The 18153-nt window shown below is 33.5% G+C and overlaps 1 long non-coding RNA gene across 1 annotated transcript; it reads left to right on the top strand.

Annotated features, from left to right (window-relative positions):
* The first annotated feature begins 1894 nt into the window (after nt 1-1894).
* On the top strand, nt 1895-4984 carry LOC132638173 (uncharacterized). The gene is made up of 3 exons (XR_009581619.1): nt 1895-2116; nt 2883-2933; nt 4674-4984. It is a non-coding gene; the product is annotated as an uncharacterized LOC132638173 (long non-coding RNA).
* The last annotated feature ends 13169 nt before the right edge of the window (nt 4985-18153 follow it).

Raw genomic sequence — 18153 nt, 5'->3', positions numbered from 1 at the left:
AAGTTAAATGAAAAAAAGAACGGGAAAGTGTACTCTAAGTGAATTAGTCTCCAATAAAGAAGAAAAAGAATCACGTGTCTCAACAAGTTTAAAAACATAAATTTCAAATAAATAAAATATAAATTCCATCTATATATATAGAGAGAGGTCTCTCAATAAAGTTTGGCTTTAGGCCGTAAATATCATTGAGCCGCTTCTGGGTAGAAGTGTTTGAATAATTTAAATACTTCTTAATCGAGAAATTACACCCAATGACCTTGGAAATGAATGCTCTTAAACTTTTGACCCTAGTTTCCCCCATAGACAAACCTTCAAGATCAAAAGTCAAAAGTTATTAAACTTAAAGTTTTATCCATTGGGTAAGTGAAATCAAAAGTTCAAGACCATCTTCTAAGACCATGCTTATAAATCGCCCCTTCTTGTCTTACTTGGAGTCTGTTTGGCCAAGCTTTTTGAAGGCTAGAATTAAGCACTTTTTTTTTTCTTTCCAGATTTGAAGTATTTGGCCAACAAAAGAAAGTGCTTTGAGGAGAAGTAGAAGCAATTTTTTTTGCTGTTTAAAGGATGCTATAAATTTTTACTTTTTACCTGGAAGCAGAAGCAAAAAATTAAAATTTTCAAGACATGTATACACACACATATATACATATCAAATTTAATATTTTCCTTTTTTTTTTCTGCCGTTTCTTTTCCTTTTATTTTCTTTTTTCTATCTCTATTTTCCTTTAGGAATAGCGTCAACTATAGATACAAGTTACTTCTTCCTTTCTTCTACACCGTCATTTTCCTCTATTTCTCATTCTCTCTGTCTAAAATAACAAATTATTCCTTGAAAAAAGTACGAGTTAATATCTTTTCACATAACTTCAAATGAAAAAAAGGCAACCCAGTGCACTAAGCTCCCGCTATGCGGGGGGTCCGCGAAAAGGCCGGACCGCAAAGGTCTATTGTATCTTCAAATGGTTTTCATAATAATATTTAAAATGATTTTTTTTGCTTAAAAAATTCTAATAGTAAAACAGGTCATGATACTTAAAAGATTGGTCAAACACACTCTACTTATCACTTACTGAAAAAAGCACTTTTCAAACAAACTGGTCAAATACAAGTTGTTTTTCTCCAAAGTTGTTTTTCAGAAAAACTGTTTTAACAAAAGTGTTTCTCAAAATACGCAGTTTTTGGTAGCTTTGCCAAACAAAAAGCCTATATATATTAGAATTTTGAATTAAACTACTCATATCTTCATATTACTAAATAAAATTTTATACACTAACATCTAATGAATTGTATTACAAATACATGGCTAACATGTTAATTAATCCTTACTAGTATAAATAATAAAAAAAACCATTATCATATGAAGTTAAAAAACTTTATGCCTTTTAGGGATAATACTGTTATATCCCACAGTTTGTGCGTTCGGATGTTTTAAGATAATCGCGACGAGTTAAGGGCACGGCTACATTTTGATCTTGTTTAATACATAAGTTGTTTATGGATATTAATTATGAATATTATTAGTATGGAAATATTGAGAAAGGTTAAGGGCAAAATGGGAATTTCACAAAGTGTTCAAGAATGTTCTTGAAGGACCAAAGTGTTCAAGAAAATTCATGAAGGGGCCATTTGGCCGTGGGAGTGTGTGTGTGTGTGTGTGGGCCCCACTCTTTTATGGCCATGTAATGAATATATATGGACCAAGCTTATACAAGAAGACAACTAGTCTTCTTTGCTTATTTTAGAAGAATTCAAGAAAAAAAAAAACTCTAGAAAAATGGAGAAGAGGGCATGTGCCCCTCACATGCTCGTAAGAACAATATATATATATATATATATATATATATATATATATATATATATATGAAAGGTCATCTTTTTAATTCAAGACATTTGGAGAGAAAGAAAGAACAAAAAAAAAAAGAGAAAAGAGTGGAAGGGCATTCGGCCCTAAGCCAAGAAAATTGGCTTCATGGAAATTGATCTAGAAAAAATTATTTCTCCTAGTATTTCAACCAAATGGAAGGTCCTCTTTAACATGGAGTGGTTGTTGAAGCAAGAAAATCTCTCCTTGTTGCAAGTTCACAATCACGGCCAAGTGAGAAAGTAAGGGAAAAAGGTAAGAATTAATCTCCTTGCATATGTTATGGATGGTTTGTATGTGTTGTAGAATGTAGAAATGAATGAATTTCATGAAAATATGGGTGTTGGGTTGAAGCCGTGTGGATGGTTGTTTGTGTAGAAGTGATGAATTAATTTTATTTAGTATTTTAGTTGTTGTTGTTGTAGATTCTATGGTGCAAATGAAGGATTAATGGTTTAAGTTAACATTGGAATTGTTTGAGGGTTGTTGTAGAAGTTGATGCAATTTTAATATGATTTCTTATGCTTGCATGAATGATATTGCTAACGTGTGGTTGCTATACTTCACGAATATGGAAGAAAGGAAATGTGTTGTAAATGTTCTTGGTGAATTTGGAAGAATTCGAGTAGTGTATGTGTTGGTTGGGCCGTTTGAAACGTTGTGCGGGTTGTTGAAGTGTTCTTGAATATTGTTGAATGGTTTCGGAATTGTATTTGAATATGTGAACAATTATGAATTGGAAATAAAGATGATTGTTGTTGAATTATGTAAAAAGAGCTACTAATGTTGGAGTGTATTTTGAATAAATTGTTGAAGTGGGAGATATGATTGTTGGTATTATTGTTGATAATTTGGCCGAGTTGAATTCTCGGATTTGTTGTTGTATTTTTGGCCGAGTTAGCTTCTCGGGGATGGTGTATTTATAGGGGAGATGCTGCCCAAATTTTTGTAGAAAAGTGCTGAGTTAAGATTGAATTCTTAAGGCCTATAATCAATGTTTGGTATTTGTGACAAATTGTAGATTTTGGGAAGTTCGGAACTTGAAATTGGAGAAGCGTAAGAAGCGGAAAAGGTATGTAAAACCTTACCTTTCTTTCTTTTGGCATGTCCTAGACATAATAGGTTATGATACAAGCCTCGGGGGAAACTCTATTTCTAGAAATCTGAGCCTAATTTTGACCCCTAATCATTCAATGTAATTGAATTAGGTATGTTATGTTTTGATAGAAAAATAGTTTAAACATCCGTAACTTTCACAAACGGAACCGAATTGCCCTGAAACTTTCATGGGTGACTTCACAAGGCCTAATGTTCGTGATTTATGTACGCCGCCTCGACTTGACCCGAGGTGGGCCCACAATCCCCAAGACCTCTTTGTATTGCTTTATTTGACTTATTTCTGTGCGATAGTTAAAGGAAACCTTTGGCTAATGTCCCTAACTTTCATAGACGGTCTCGGATTGCTTGAGAATGTTCGTAGAAGTTCCTATAATGAATAGCGTTCATCACTTTCATATGCTAACTTGGATCGTTTTGGAAACGCTCGTAGAGACTTCTATAGTAAATAATGTTTATAAATTGCCTAAGCGAACTTGAATTGTTTAGAAATGTCCATAGGGAGTTCTATAGCGAATCATGTCCATAACGATATTTGAAAAGGGTGTTTGGGTATGATCGTTGTCTTAATTTTCCAAAAATAGTTTCTGAAAAGTTCGTAGGAGGTTTTGTACTTCAAACGTTCATAACTTTCTCATACTAAACCGGATTGACACGAAACTTGTTCTTGTGTTTTCAGGTGTTGGTAAGTATACTTTTGCATTGGGTCTTAGAAGTTGCTTTACGTGCATTTAGTTTTCTACTACTCTGTTCGGGCATATGATTGTTAACTTTTTATACTAACTCGGGTTTGCTTGAAACGTGTTTGTGGTTTACTAATGATTTCAAGAAAGATTAGTTTCATACTAAAGGAAACATAAAATTTGATTTTCAAAACCACTCCGAAGGGGGTGCGAGATTTTATTTCTTAGATTTTTCAAAACCACTCCGAAGGAGATGCGAGATTTTATTTCTTAGACTTTCCAAAATCACTCCGAATGGGGTGCGAGATTTTACTATTCCATTTCGCTTGCAATTTATGTTTACACCCCCTAGCATTACTTCATTGTATTGATAGTTATGGATTAGGTTGAGTTAATATCATCATTATTAGAAATGTCACAAGTGGCATGCCCGAAGGGGCCAGGGTAGCCGTATGTCACGAGTGACATGCCCGAAGGGGCCAAGACTATTATTATGTCGGGACCAGCATGCCCGAAGGGGCCAGGATAGCCGTATGTTGGACCGGCTTGCCCGAAGGGGCCATCATCATTATTATTACGCCGGACGCGGCATGCCCGAAGGGGCCATCATTATTATTATGTCGGGACCAGCATGTCCGAAGGGGCCAGGATAGACGTATGTTGGACCGGCATGCCCGAAGGGGCCATCATCATTATCATTTCGGGACCGGCATGCCCGAAGGGGCCAGGGTAGACGTATGTCGGAACCGGCCGTCCGAAGGGACTGTCATGATACTATATTCTCATAGTGTATTTTAGAATTTGTGTATACTGTACTTATGCGGAGTATGCTAAGATTGTGTAAGGCACTACGTGGCACGGATCAAAATGTTGTTCCAGGTTACTCTCAGATTGCTCTTAAACTGGTTTACTATTACGCCTTTTCTTGTTTATGATTCAGTGATGCTTTACATATTCAGTACATATTTCGTACTAACCCCCTTTCTTCGGGGGCTGCGTTTCATGCCACGCAGGTACACCCAGATGAGTAGAAGACATTGCTAGAAGATGTTCCAGTGGGATTGGCGAGCTCCATTTCCTTCCGAAGTGTTGTCGAGTCTGAGTATTCGTGATTATGGTATTCTGTCTATATTAGAGACTTTGCAGACAGCGTCCTGTGGTACGTTTGTCGAGATGTCGACAGAGTGATGTCAGCTGGACCATCAGTGTATGTTAAAAGAACATGTATTTTAGATGATTTCAATTGGGTTAAAGTACTTAGTTGACTGAAGGTTTTCATAATCTGTATAAAGATAATGACATCTATTTGGGAAAGTTTCATGTTTTTAAAAGATTTTGAAATGACAGATTTTGATAGAGCGAATGTCGAGGGTTCGTTCGACCCTGATGAGAGTCGGGTGCCCATCATGCCCTATCAAGATTAGGGTGTGACAAATACACAATATAAGAAAAGAAAAAAAAAACATAAACTTCTTATTAAAAATTGGTCTTAGGCCACTAAGAGCTTCATCTTCTAATTCCTCCGTCTTTTAATCATCTAACCAACTTTGCAAATTAGATTCAAGCATTGCATCTACACTCATCGTTGCTTGTCTCGCTTTCAAGGATTTCAATTCATCTAAGTCGGCATCAATATTCATTCTTCGACCAATGTTTTATTTTCCAGCGACTTTATTGAGTCGTTGATTTCTTCATCATCTCCTTTTTTGAATGTACTCTTCCATCTCTTCATCTTCGTCGCGCTATGGCTCAAAATTTCTAATTTCCCCTGAGTCAACAGTATAATCGGAGTTTTCTGGATCCGTTTAGTAAGTTATCTCTGCACAGCAATTTGTGCACCTAAAGTAAAATCTAAGGATTTTAATTCCCAAATAGGTTTCGCCCATGACATCTTCGAAGATTTGCGAGTAGAAAACTTGTTATATCTAATTAGGCATTTCACCTGAAAGGGGTGTAAGCAACACCTCTTCAATAAGTAGACTGCCAAATCATTGTCGAAATTTAGGTATCCGTCTACGAGGAACTTCTCATAGCAAATCGGGCAATCATCCTGGAGGAGTTCGTAGAACAACGGCCAGTTGCTTTCCATTGAATCGTAGTGAATTTTATTGATTCTTGATGAAGGCTCAGTATTTGCCAAGAATGAACCAATGAATGAGTAAGAACCAGAGGTCTTGGAAGACTTTGTAGTCGTATCCCAATAATGAGCTGTAGCGATTTGGCGTTATAATTTGAAGGAAACCAAATAAAGTATGTATCTTGATTCTTTGATGTAAGTTTCAATAAGAATTAGATGAATTAATAAATAACCCAAACAGGAATGAATTAGAGGAGATCGATCGAGTGGTGTGTGTATATGGCAGTAGTAGGAGTGTATCTTTTCAAGAAAATGTGATTTTGCATGTGTAAAGATTGAAGAGGAGAAAGAGAACTATACTAGTGCAGTCAATATTTTGATTCTTGATGAAGCTTCATTATCCAATATGAATGAACCAATGAATGAGTATGAACTAGAGGTCTTGGAAGACTTTGTAGTCGTATTCCAATAATCAGCTGTAGTGATTTGCGTTATAATTTGAATGAAACCAAATAAAGTATGTATCTTGATTCTTTCATATAAGCTTCAATATGAATCAAATGAACTAATAAAATACTCAAACATGAATGATTAGAGGAGATCGAGTGTAGAGGAATGAATTAGAGGAGATCGATCGAGTGGTATGTGTATATGGCAGTAGTAGGAGTATATAAAAAGAAGTATACTAGCGCAGTCAATATCTTGATTCTTGATTACGCGCGAGCATAAAATCGTTACTCATTTTAAACTCTTTCGGTCTACCTTTTGGTTGCCGGTTCAATGTTATACATTTGCTTCGTTACAAAAATGATCTCCACATATAACCTAGCATAAGTTATACTGTCATATAATGTTGGGTTGGTTTTAACATTATAATGCTAATACAATGTTTGATTCATAGTTTCTTTTCTAGATAACTAATACATTTATAAGTTATGGGAAAATTTTTATACTCCCTTTGTCTCAATTTAAGTGTCTTAGTTTGACTAACCACAAAGTTTAAGAAATAAAAAGTGACTTTTGAATCTTGTGGTCCTAAATTAAAGATGTGTGTAATGTACTCAAATGTCCTTTGAATCTTGTGGTTTTAAACTTGCTATGTAGAATGTTTGAATTGTTAACTTACTAAATATAAAAAAAGAAACTATTTTTGGAACATACCAAAAAAGAAATTAAGACACTTTAATTGGAATTGAGGAAATACTATTTTATGCAGGGTAAAAAATGAAATAATTAATACATATACTAGTAATACTTGGATTAGAACACAAAATCACAGGAATACCCTCTCTTCAAACTTGTATTTTTTGTTTAAAAATGTCACGCCCCAAAACCCACCCTAGACGTGACCGGCATCGACGTCATGAACAACATCGGAAGAACCTAAACAACACAATAATAATACTTGAACCCGCCAGGTTCAACATTCGCCTCCAACAGTTTATAAATTAAATGTAACAAATCATAAATACATGAATTAAATCAGCAGAAGTCTTTATAATTTAAATGTATACTAAGGAGCTTCTAAGAATAAGGAGTAAATGTCTAACCCATCGGGACGCAGCCCGGAAACTAAAATAAATAAATGGAATTGAATAAATAGAGTGTCCCACGAATGAATGTGTGGGCACACCAAATCAGCAGCAACAACAAGTCCTTCGTAAACGCCTAGAGTATCAAGAACCTGCTCTTCTCCGTTACTTAACATACCATCAAAAACAATAATGGTATGCCTGAGTACTTCGTACTCAGTGAGTGCCTCGGGGACAATGAGTAATAAGAAAATAGAGTACATAATACATAAAGAAATTAGTCTTGCCAGTCAGGTGAGAGCGATGTAAGAACAGTTATTCAGTTTATGTATCTCAATAATAAGTATCAAAATCCATTTATAAAGCCTCTTGTCAAATTACAACTTCAAATATGCCTTTTTAATCAATTAAGATAGTCATCAACAATTCCATAAGAGAATAAGAGAATAAGAATGTCACACATACCAATATAGGCCCAAGAATCAAGCATATCGCGCATAGTGCACCACACCGGAATATATAATTCTCGGTGGCTATCCTTCCTCCCAAATAGCTAGGTATAAACCACACCGGACTATGTAGTACGCGGTGGCTATCCTTTCTCCCGAATAGCTAGGCATAAATCACACCCCGGGTAGCGAACCCAGCGGTGGCCACTCTTCCTCCCGAATGGCTAGGCAATGATACACTAGGATCCATAGTGGCTACCCTTCCTCCCGAGTAGCTAGGCCAAACACCACAACAAGGTTCATAGCATAGAAGCCGATTCACAAATTGTCTTAAAGTAGTCACACCATCAATAACATAAACGTTCATTTTGCATATCGAAAGAATAAGTCATTCCAATCAATGTTTTGAAAACGCACAACCTTTTTACAAAGATTTCCATGTCCCAATTCACCAATGAGAATGTCATTACCAACTCTTAACTAGCATTACTAAGCATCTCTCATAGAGGAAAACATTCATAATATCTTATACATCTATAGAGTTTGTTACTATCTAGGTTTAATGTGGGTTTGTCCCCTCACACACATTAATCACCATTTAGACATGAATTAGAATTCAAGAAACATGAAAAGATTGCTTTTCCTTTCATTCATTAAAGAATCTTGAATAAAATTTATACTTTCAACAATAGTTTCAAAAAGTGATTTTCATTCAAAATAGGTTTTTAAAAGAGAGACATACCTTAATTTGTTAAACAAGGTTTAACAAATCACTTTTCTAATGAAGAACACCCAAACCCTAGCTTGAATCACTTTGGAAAGAATTATGTTACAAACCCTAGGTTTTGGTCACAAAAATCATGTTAAGAATCATGGGTTTGATGTTAGAATGAATTAGTAATGTTAAGGATGCCCTTACCTTTGATTTGAAGACTTGGGGGAATGATTTTCGTCCTTAGGGTTGTTTAGGAAGTGGATGAATAAACAAAACAAGTGTCCTATTTATATTTTTCTGGTGAAAACGGGCCAAAGGACGCCCTCGAAGGACGGACCGTCCTTCGTGTTACGGACCGTTCTTTGGACCTTCCTTTAGTGAAAATTTCCAGAGAGTTCTGGTATTTTTTGACACGTTACGGTGCCATGTTACAGCCCGTAACACGTGTTACGGTTCGTAACGTCTCACCGTAACACAGGACAAATTTCCAGCGAAGACAGGCTTCAGTAAAACGGGCATAACGTTTTGTACGTAACTTTGCTTGGGCTGGGCGACCTGCCGTTGGAAAGATATTTCAAAGAGATACAACTTTCATGTAGGAAGTTTTTCCAAATTAGCAACACATTTTCATGAAAATCGCCCAGAAGACAGACCTACCAAAACATAGGCGAATTTAAGAGGCCTTAAGAACTTCACTAGTTGGTTTGACTTCAAAACGACCATTTTCCACCTGAATTCATCAAGAATGGATTAATATAGATATAATATCATCTTAATACTAGAGTTTTACACATTCACACCTAGTTCAAGTTTACGGGGTGTTACAAAAAAATTACGATATTTTATAAAAATTATACATTGTATGATTAAAACAAACTAATTATTCAATAAAAATAATCTCAACATTACAATTCATGTATAATCAAACCTCTCTATAATTGTCGTTCTTTATAACAACATTTCACTATAACGGCCTGATTTTCTTCGGAACCGATTTTTCATGTTATATTTTACTTCTTTACAACAACATTCTACCTGTAACAGCAGTGACATTCATTATAGCAGTACACTCTATGTAAAATTACCTCTCTATAACAGTCATCTCAAATATTGTGTAATAATATTTTGTAAGAAATATATTATGTATAAAAAAAAAAAATTATGGTAATCATCGTTAATGTCATGTACATACTAGTGTTGATGAAGAACCTCAACTCAAGGGTGAGCGTTCGGTTCTTCGGTTCGGCTATTTCGGTTTCGATTTTTTGAAGGTGGACATCGAACCAAACTAGTTCGGTTCGGTTCGGTTTTGATTTTTTGAAGTTCGGTTTCGGTTTTTTCAATTCAGTTTTTTTGATATGATATTAGAAGCGATTCCATTTACACTAATTCATATTCTTAAAAGCAATAAAACATAAAACTGATAAATTGAAATCAAAATATTTTTTTTATTAATAATGAAAATAACGAAATCAATTACAAAATGAATAACTACGCTTTGCAAGAGTAGAAAACTATAATCAACCTAAGAGTATCTCAACTCTAATATGATTTCATAGAATAAATGGCAAAATAATTAAAACTACTAAGAAAAAATTGGTTCGAGTAGCTTTTACATCAATATAGCTCCAAATTTCTCCAAGCTCTCACCAAATGTGAGAGAATATACTTGTCAAGAAGAGAATAAACTACGGTGGGCGTTCGGTTCTTCGGTTCAGTTTTATCAAACTTCGGTTCGGCTATTTCGGTTTCGGTTTCGGTTTTTTGAAGGTGGACACCAAACACCGAACCAAACTAGTTCGATTCGGTTCTTTCGGTTTTGGTTTTTTGAAGTTCAGTTCAGTCTGGTTTTTCAATTTTCGGTATTTATGCCCAGCCCTACCTCAACATACTGCTGCTACTTGGGAGATAGAAGAGTCAGCCATTAAGCTCTTAGACAATCTTCAAGGGAAAGCTACTGAATTCCTTTTTGTTGAAAGTTTGAACAAATTTTTTTGTCAATTCAAGGTTTATATTATCACTAATAGACTGGAATTTACGAAACAATCCGCAATTGTAGAATTGTTACGTTAAACTTGAAATATTTAAATTCTCAATTAATTTTAACTGTATGTGTTCCTTAGATTTTAATACTTTATCGGTATGGTACAACTAGTTATGGAATTATTAGTAATTTATAGTGTTTTTAATTTTTAATTAATGAGATATGAAAATAAATTGAGATTTTAAAATTAATAAGTATATTATTTTCGTTTATAACATAAAAGTACATAAAAATAATTATTTGTTTGCTTTTGTTTATAGCAGCTAAATGAGATCTAAACATCAAATGTCAGTATACATACATAACAACACCTCACTATAGCAGCAATGAAATTTCCGGACAAACGCTGCTATTATGGAGAAGTTTGACTATATGACTAATCCCTATGCCTTCATTACTAATCACTGTACAATTAATTCCTATATTATCAATCATTGCATATTTAATTCTTACATAACTAATTCATGTATTGCTAATAATCCATTGTATAACTCTAACTGGCAACCAAACGAGCCCTTTAGAAATAGGAGGATGAGGTAATAATAGTTAAACAAATATTAGACCAGCCCATTTGAAGGACAAGCCGTGCAATTTCTTTTACATAACCTTCGTAAATTTTTCACGATAACCTCTCTATCTCTCAAGATAGGGGTAAGGTCTGTGTTCACTCAACCCTCTCCAGACCCCATTTATGAGATTACACCGGATACATTATTATTGTTGTGTGTGTATCATGTCAATCGGTATAAACGATATATAGCCATAGTGAAGACCACAAAATGTTATCATAGTTGGCTCGTTTTTATGTATTTAGATTAGACGTCCAAAGTCTCTTTTTTAACCTTGATGTTGATCAAGCAATGTCATAGTAAAATAAAGCAAGTAAAGACGATCAAAGACAACGCCACTTAATCTTTGTAGTCTGTTATGGCGCAGTTGGCGCTATACCTTCATTACCCATTTTGTAATAAAACACTGTACACTTAAAATAGATCATTATTAATTTGTCAATTCTAATTTATTTTTCAATTTATGTATAGTTATGGCCAGAATAATTACAATGGTAATAATCACTATAACACTTGATATCGGAAGGGGGATGCTTAAACAATCAGAAGGTTAGCTAATTACGTCAAGGGATGCAAGTAAAAGAACATGATTTCAGTTTTTGTTGGTCGTAAATGTTAGCTGTTCCACAACTCTTATAATGGCTTAAAATTCCTCCTTTAAGAATTAAGATACATACCAATTTGTAGGATAAAGGAAATCCTATATGGTCAATCCAATAAAGAAGAAAAGGATAGGAAAGTACATAACCATATTCGTATGATTTTTATGTTGAATCAATTAATGGCCATGTTATCTTTAGTACTATCAAATTAACAAATTCAAATAGCAACTAAGGCAGAAAAAAAAACACCAGGTTAACAAAAATTAGTTAAAAGATTTTTTACATTGATACCAACTCGTTGAAAGTTTAAGAAAATGGTACAGAATATAAATCCCACCAAATTAGCTGATGTGCCACGGTTAAATATAAACCAATTGGTGTAGTGATGCACTGTGCGTTCTGATGGAGTATTTGGGCAATTTGCAGGATTGCCTTTCGCTGGGGGTTGGTCTTTAATTTTTGCCCCTCAAAATGGTGGTCTTTAACTTTTGTCCTTCAGGCAGAATTTGGGCCTTAAAGGCAGAATTTGCATGGGCAGAATTCTGCCTTGCATGGCTAGATTTGCAAAATTCTGCTTTAAGGCAGAATTCTGCCCATTTTGCAAATTCTGCCTTGCGATTTTTTTTTTTAACTGAGCTGGGATTCGAACCCACTCTCTCGGGGTATTAGGCGAAGGGCAAAAATTAAAAATCACCAATTTGAGGGACAAAAATTAAAGACCACCCCAAATGAAGGGCAATCTGCGCAAAAAAAAAAAAAAAAAAAAGAGTTTTAGCACCACTTGTAGATTTGAGGTTGTTGGTCCAAAACTTGCTACCACCGGCCCCGGAGGAACTCCCCTTTATGCTCTCTTGGTAATTCGAACTAACAATCTTCGGGTGGAGGTGGCAAGTGCTTACCATTTGAGCAACCCTCTTGTCATACACGTTACATGCGATGCGTGTTGTTCTAATGCATCTTTAACATACGTTCGTCTAAAAACGAAAAAAGAGCACAAGGAATGCATCAACTAGGATTTGAACCCAATATGTTACACCCGAAGAAACGAGCTAAGCGTTGCTTAAAAAAAAAAAAAAAAAAAAAAAAAAAACAGGAGCTAAGTAGAATCAGTGCACGCAAATAGGTTTTGTGCGTTTCAGGGTGTACAACTAAAATTATAAGATTGTTTTACAAGGTACTATACTATACATACATAAAAATTGTTTTACAAGGTACTATACTATATATACATACAAAACTTTTTCCGAAGTTAACAGGGTCCATGACCCCTCTTCCTCCCACGTGGGTTCGCTTCTGTCCACAAGAGACTAGAAATTATAGAAATATAACTTCAAATTTTAAACTTGGTTTCACCCCCTTCATTCTCTCTAACGCGGGAGTTTTCCACGAACTTAATTCGGATGGTTAGGGGTGACGAACATAAATCACAGAGACAGAGGATCAAATTTGACATTTTATTTTGGAGAGGATAAAATATATTCAAAATTAGTCACGGGTCAAAATTGTCGTTTTAAATATATATATAGAACAACCGTTTTGAAAATGTGGATGGCTGCCACTACGATTTCGATAAACCATCATATTAAAGCTGTCTTCACTTTCACAATTTTTAATAGTGCGAGACCAAAAGATTGTGATGGTTGACAGAAGGAGCAATTGGTCAATTTGGAAATAACAGAGTTCAACGGGTTAAGAAGATTATTACTATTATTTATCCCCGTGTACCTTTGATCCATTGAGCGAGAGCCCTTCCACACGGGACTCCCGGATTCTAGGGATGGCAATAGGGCAGGGCAGGACAGAGGTTTACCGGGGCAGGGTCAAAACACATTTTCAACTTCTTTTCTCTATCAACGCATCTACCTATTTTCATCTTTGTTTTCACCAGTCTTCTCACATCTTTTGTTCTCGCCGGATTCGATCAGTTTACACTATTCCTTTTTTCTTTTCTTTGTTAATTCTCCTATTCTGTTTCAGCTTATCTCTTTAAGTCTCACTGTTTTCAAAGATTTAGGAGGTATTCACAATGAAGAAGATATGATAAAAATAAAAAAGTTAAATTTTAACTTTTATGTTACATCTCATCAACAATAACTCAATAAGCATCCGCTAAAGTAACTTTCCGGACATTCCGCCAACACATCGCACAAAAGTATCATTATACTAAGCAAGGGTTTATAGAGAAAATTGATAAATCTGAACCAAACCGATAAATTGAGTTAATTGAAAATTTAATAATTTTATGGTTTGATAATGAAGATAATTCGACCATAACTATAGAAAAAGTCAAACTAAGACAAACCAACCCAACACTATATTATATATATATATAGGGGCGGATCCACCCTTAAGGGTGGGGGTGGCATGGCACTCCCTAGATTGATAAATTTTTTATATACTTATGTTGCAATTTGCTTAAATTAAATTAAATATTTGATCCTGTCACCCCCAGTTGCAAATTAGACAAAGGTATCATGGTTGGTAGACACAAGTTTGAATCTATCTTGAATATTTTCCGACTCCCGTTTCTCTTTTGTGCTTTTTAGTTCATTTATACCAGTCATTTCCCTTTTCGGCTCTCCCAATTTTCTATTTATCTTTTTATTATTTATATTGTCTTTCCTCTATTTTATTATTTTATCTGTGATCTCTAGCGAGAACACACAAAATAGAACTTCAAAATCCCTTAAATTAAACATCTCTTTTAATCTCAAATCTGTGAGTATTTAAATCGAAAAACTTGGGTTTCAATGAGAGTTTTGGATTGAGATCAAAAGTCAATCTTTTTATAATTTCTTTTGTTGATTACTCCCTCCATCCATGTTTACTTGTCTATATTTGACTTGAGACACTCTTAATAAGCAATAAATAAAATGATAAATGAATTTGAGTACTTAATAATTAGGGTAAAATAGGTATAAATTTGAGTACTTAATAATGAGGGTAAAATAGGTATAAAATGATAAATTATGTCTTGGGTTTTCAAACTATACAACTTACATGTAAAAGTAGACATCTATTTTAGTATAGTGGATAAATAAAAATGAACGGAGAGAGTGTATTATAAAAATCCGTTCTCTTCTATAATTTTTAAATTCAATTTAAATCACTTTACTACTTAAATTGTGATGGAAATTTCGTAAGCATTGCTTAGAAACAAACATGAAATTTATGATTTATTTTTGAGAACTTGTAGTTATCTAATTCTACATTTACTTATGGGGTGCAATTTACCTATTGAAGAGTTTTTCCTATTATTTTTTTAATTTTGATTAGTATAATTCTCTTATTGAAGATGTTATTTTACTTGTGTTAGTTCATTTTTTAATATACATAAAAGATGTAAGTTCCTTGGTGAAAATGTTGATTTTACTTCTGTTGTTAATGGGTGTGATTCCTTGTTTAAGATGCTAATTATGTTTTTTTATTTTTGAGATGTAATATTCATATTTGCAAATAAATAATAGCCTATTAAGTTGACTATGCCCGAATAAACTCAAAGAGATGGACCCGACCCAAATACACGTTCCTAACAAGATGTACATTGAAGAAAATTGTGACACCCGCCACCTTTAAATCTTAGATCCTCCTCTCTCTCTCTCTCTCTCTCTCTCTCTCTCTCTCTCTCTCTCTCTCTATATATATATATATATATATATATATACATTTTTTGAAATTATTTGTATATGAAGTATTTATTATAATCTACTTTATAAATCTTTTTTTAACTTTGTCATAATTTTTGTTTCTTAATATTTTAACATCATGTTTGGCCTTGCAATTTTTTCCAATGTCCATATATATAACGTAATTTAGATGAATTCAAAAAGACTCAAATGAAGAATATAAATATATGCATGGATATAAAAAGGATTTGGTGAAAAAAAAAATTATGACTAAAAAACTAATCTAAAAAACCAGACAATAGAAATGAGAGTGAAGGAAATTTTCCAAGGGGAGGGCTGATGAGTGAAAGGCTGTGGTTGGAGAGAGAAATACCACTAAGTACACACAGAGAGGGACCCACACACTTTTTTCCAAAAAGTAGTCACCCTCACATGCCAAGTAATACTTGTGTCTCACCCATTATAAATTTTTTCGAGTGAAGCATACTTTGAAATTTTGGTTGACAATAAGCTTGTTTTCCGATTTGAACCGGACCGGCAACCGGTTAATAAACCGGCCGATTTCCGGTTTAAAAACCGAAATCGATGGCCGGTTCCGGTTTACTAGTTTTAAAATGGAAACCGGATCGGTCCGGTTCGAAACTGTCCAAAACCTCTTTTTTTTTTTTTTTTTGTATAATATATATATATATATATATATATATATATATTATAGTATTTATTAGTATATTATAGGTATATTTACATATGTTATATAAGTTTATAAGTAAAGTTTATATATTTACTGACTAACAGCATATACGTATATATATATTAAGTTATATACTTAAGTTATACTACATATACCTAAAATATACTAAGAATATATTTATATATATCAATATACTTAGGTTATATATATATATATATATATATATATATATATATATATGTTTAAGTTATATGTATACTATATATAGTTATAAGTTAAACACACACACACACACACACACACACATATATATATATATATGTTTAAGTTATATATATATGTGTGTTTAAGTTATATGTATACTATATATTATAACTTAAGTTATTTATAGCTTAAGTTTTTTCTAAGTTTATAAATTCGTATTTTATAAATTGAGTATATTTATATTATAAGTATATTTTAGTTATTTTTCAAGTATATAACTTTCTAGTTTTTAATTTAAGTAGATGTATATTATAAGTATATTCTTAGTATATTTTAGGTATATTCCTAACTTAATATAAGTAAAAATATGAACACAAGTAAATAGAAGAAAGCTCAATGAGCCATATATTTTATTCATTCATTGATAACATTTATTTGCAAGTTGTAGTTTTTTTTAACTTGCAAATAATACATGAGTTGCAAAGAAATAGTAGAATAATAAAATCACCAATTGTCAATCATTTGGTTAATTCCCCCCATATCATATTCGATCATGGAGATATCTTCAAAGTCTTTCATTTGGTCCGCTTCACTTGCTATCAAAACTTCAATCTCTTCCTCTTCACCTTCCACCGCTTCTAAGTTTTGGTTGCGTCGCTCCGATCTAATCCAATCGCAAATGCACACTAGTACTTACAAGCTAAATCCGGATAATGAGTGTCTATGGTCTCCAATTTGTTGTCTTCCTTAGCTAAATGTACTCTCCGAAGCCACGGTTGATATTTGAACCGTAAGGACATCTTGAGTCATTCTTGAAAGTATCGGATGACTTGCCTTGTATTTCTTCCACCATGCTAAGACGTCCAAATCATCTAGTTCCTTGATATCCACATTTGGCTGCATCAAATAAAGGTGATATTCATCAAAGTTTGCATTACAAGAAAGAGTTGGATGTGAATGTAAAACTTTTAAATGCGACAAACCCGACAAGCCCTTTTTGCTACTTTGAGAAGTAGTAGGGCGTGGAGCAACGGGTGTAGCATTTTCTTCCAAATTAGAATAATGACTAAAAACTTTTCTAAACTCGGCATCAATAGCGAGCTTGGCTTCAGCTAAAGATGGTTCAACTCCCTTTTCAATTTCTAAAAATGTATAAATTTGATTAACCAATGCTCTAGTATAAGACATTTTTAAACAAGGCTTTAAAAGAGAACCCAATATAAATAAAGTTGGGATGGGAAAAAAATACTTCTTAAATTTTGTTGTCATATTAAAAATAGCCACTTGATAACCGGATTTATATTTATACTCTTGTAAAACTCTAGCTATTTCCGCTAAGTAAGCTAAAATTTCGGTTACCGTGGGATAGAATTGTCTAGAAAAAGCAAGAGTTGCATTATAAAAATTTTGTAAGAGTTCAACACATTCCTTAAAATCTTCCCAATCCGTAATATTTAACCAATCATCATTATTAATATTATATTTGTTGTGAACTTGTTGTATGGGAATCTTATACTCATATGCTTGTTGTAGCATAATGTAAGTGTAGTTCCACCTAGTCTCAACTTCTACTTGAATTTTCCTAGGTCTAAGGCTAATTTCCACACAAGAATTCTTAAAATCTCTCAGTTTTGCCCTATTAGCATCACAAAAAAAAAAAAAAAAAGGCAACCGCATTTCTAACTTTTTTAATAGAATCTTCAAAACACTCAAGACCATCTTTAACAATTAAGTTTAAAATGTGATAACTATATCTCACATGAAAATTTTTTTTTTTTTTTGCGGAGGGTTTAATTTTCTTTTTAAAGACCAACCGCCTTTGTATTATTAGAAGCATTATCTAAAGAAATACAAAGTTTTTTTCTATAAATGTTAAAAAATCTCATAATAGTAGACATTGAATCCGCTAAAAAATTTCCATCGTGACGACCTTTCCCTTCATCATATAAAAAAGATATAATTCTTTTTTGCATAACCCAATTAT

Source organism: Lycium barbarum, chromosome 4 (assembly GCF_019175385.1).
Source record: "Lycium barbarum isolate Lr01 chromosome 4, ASM1917538v2, whole genome shotgun sequence".
Lineage (NCBI taxonomy): Eukaryota > Viridiplantae > Streptophyta > Magnoliopsida > Solanales > Solanaceae > Lycium > Lycium barbarum.
The sequence above is the reverse complement of the archived record's forward strand: the minus strand, read 5'-3'. Positions and strand labels throughout refer to the sequence as shown.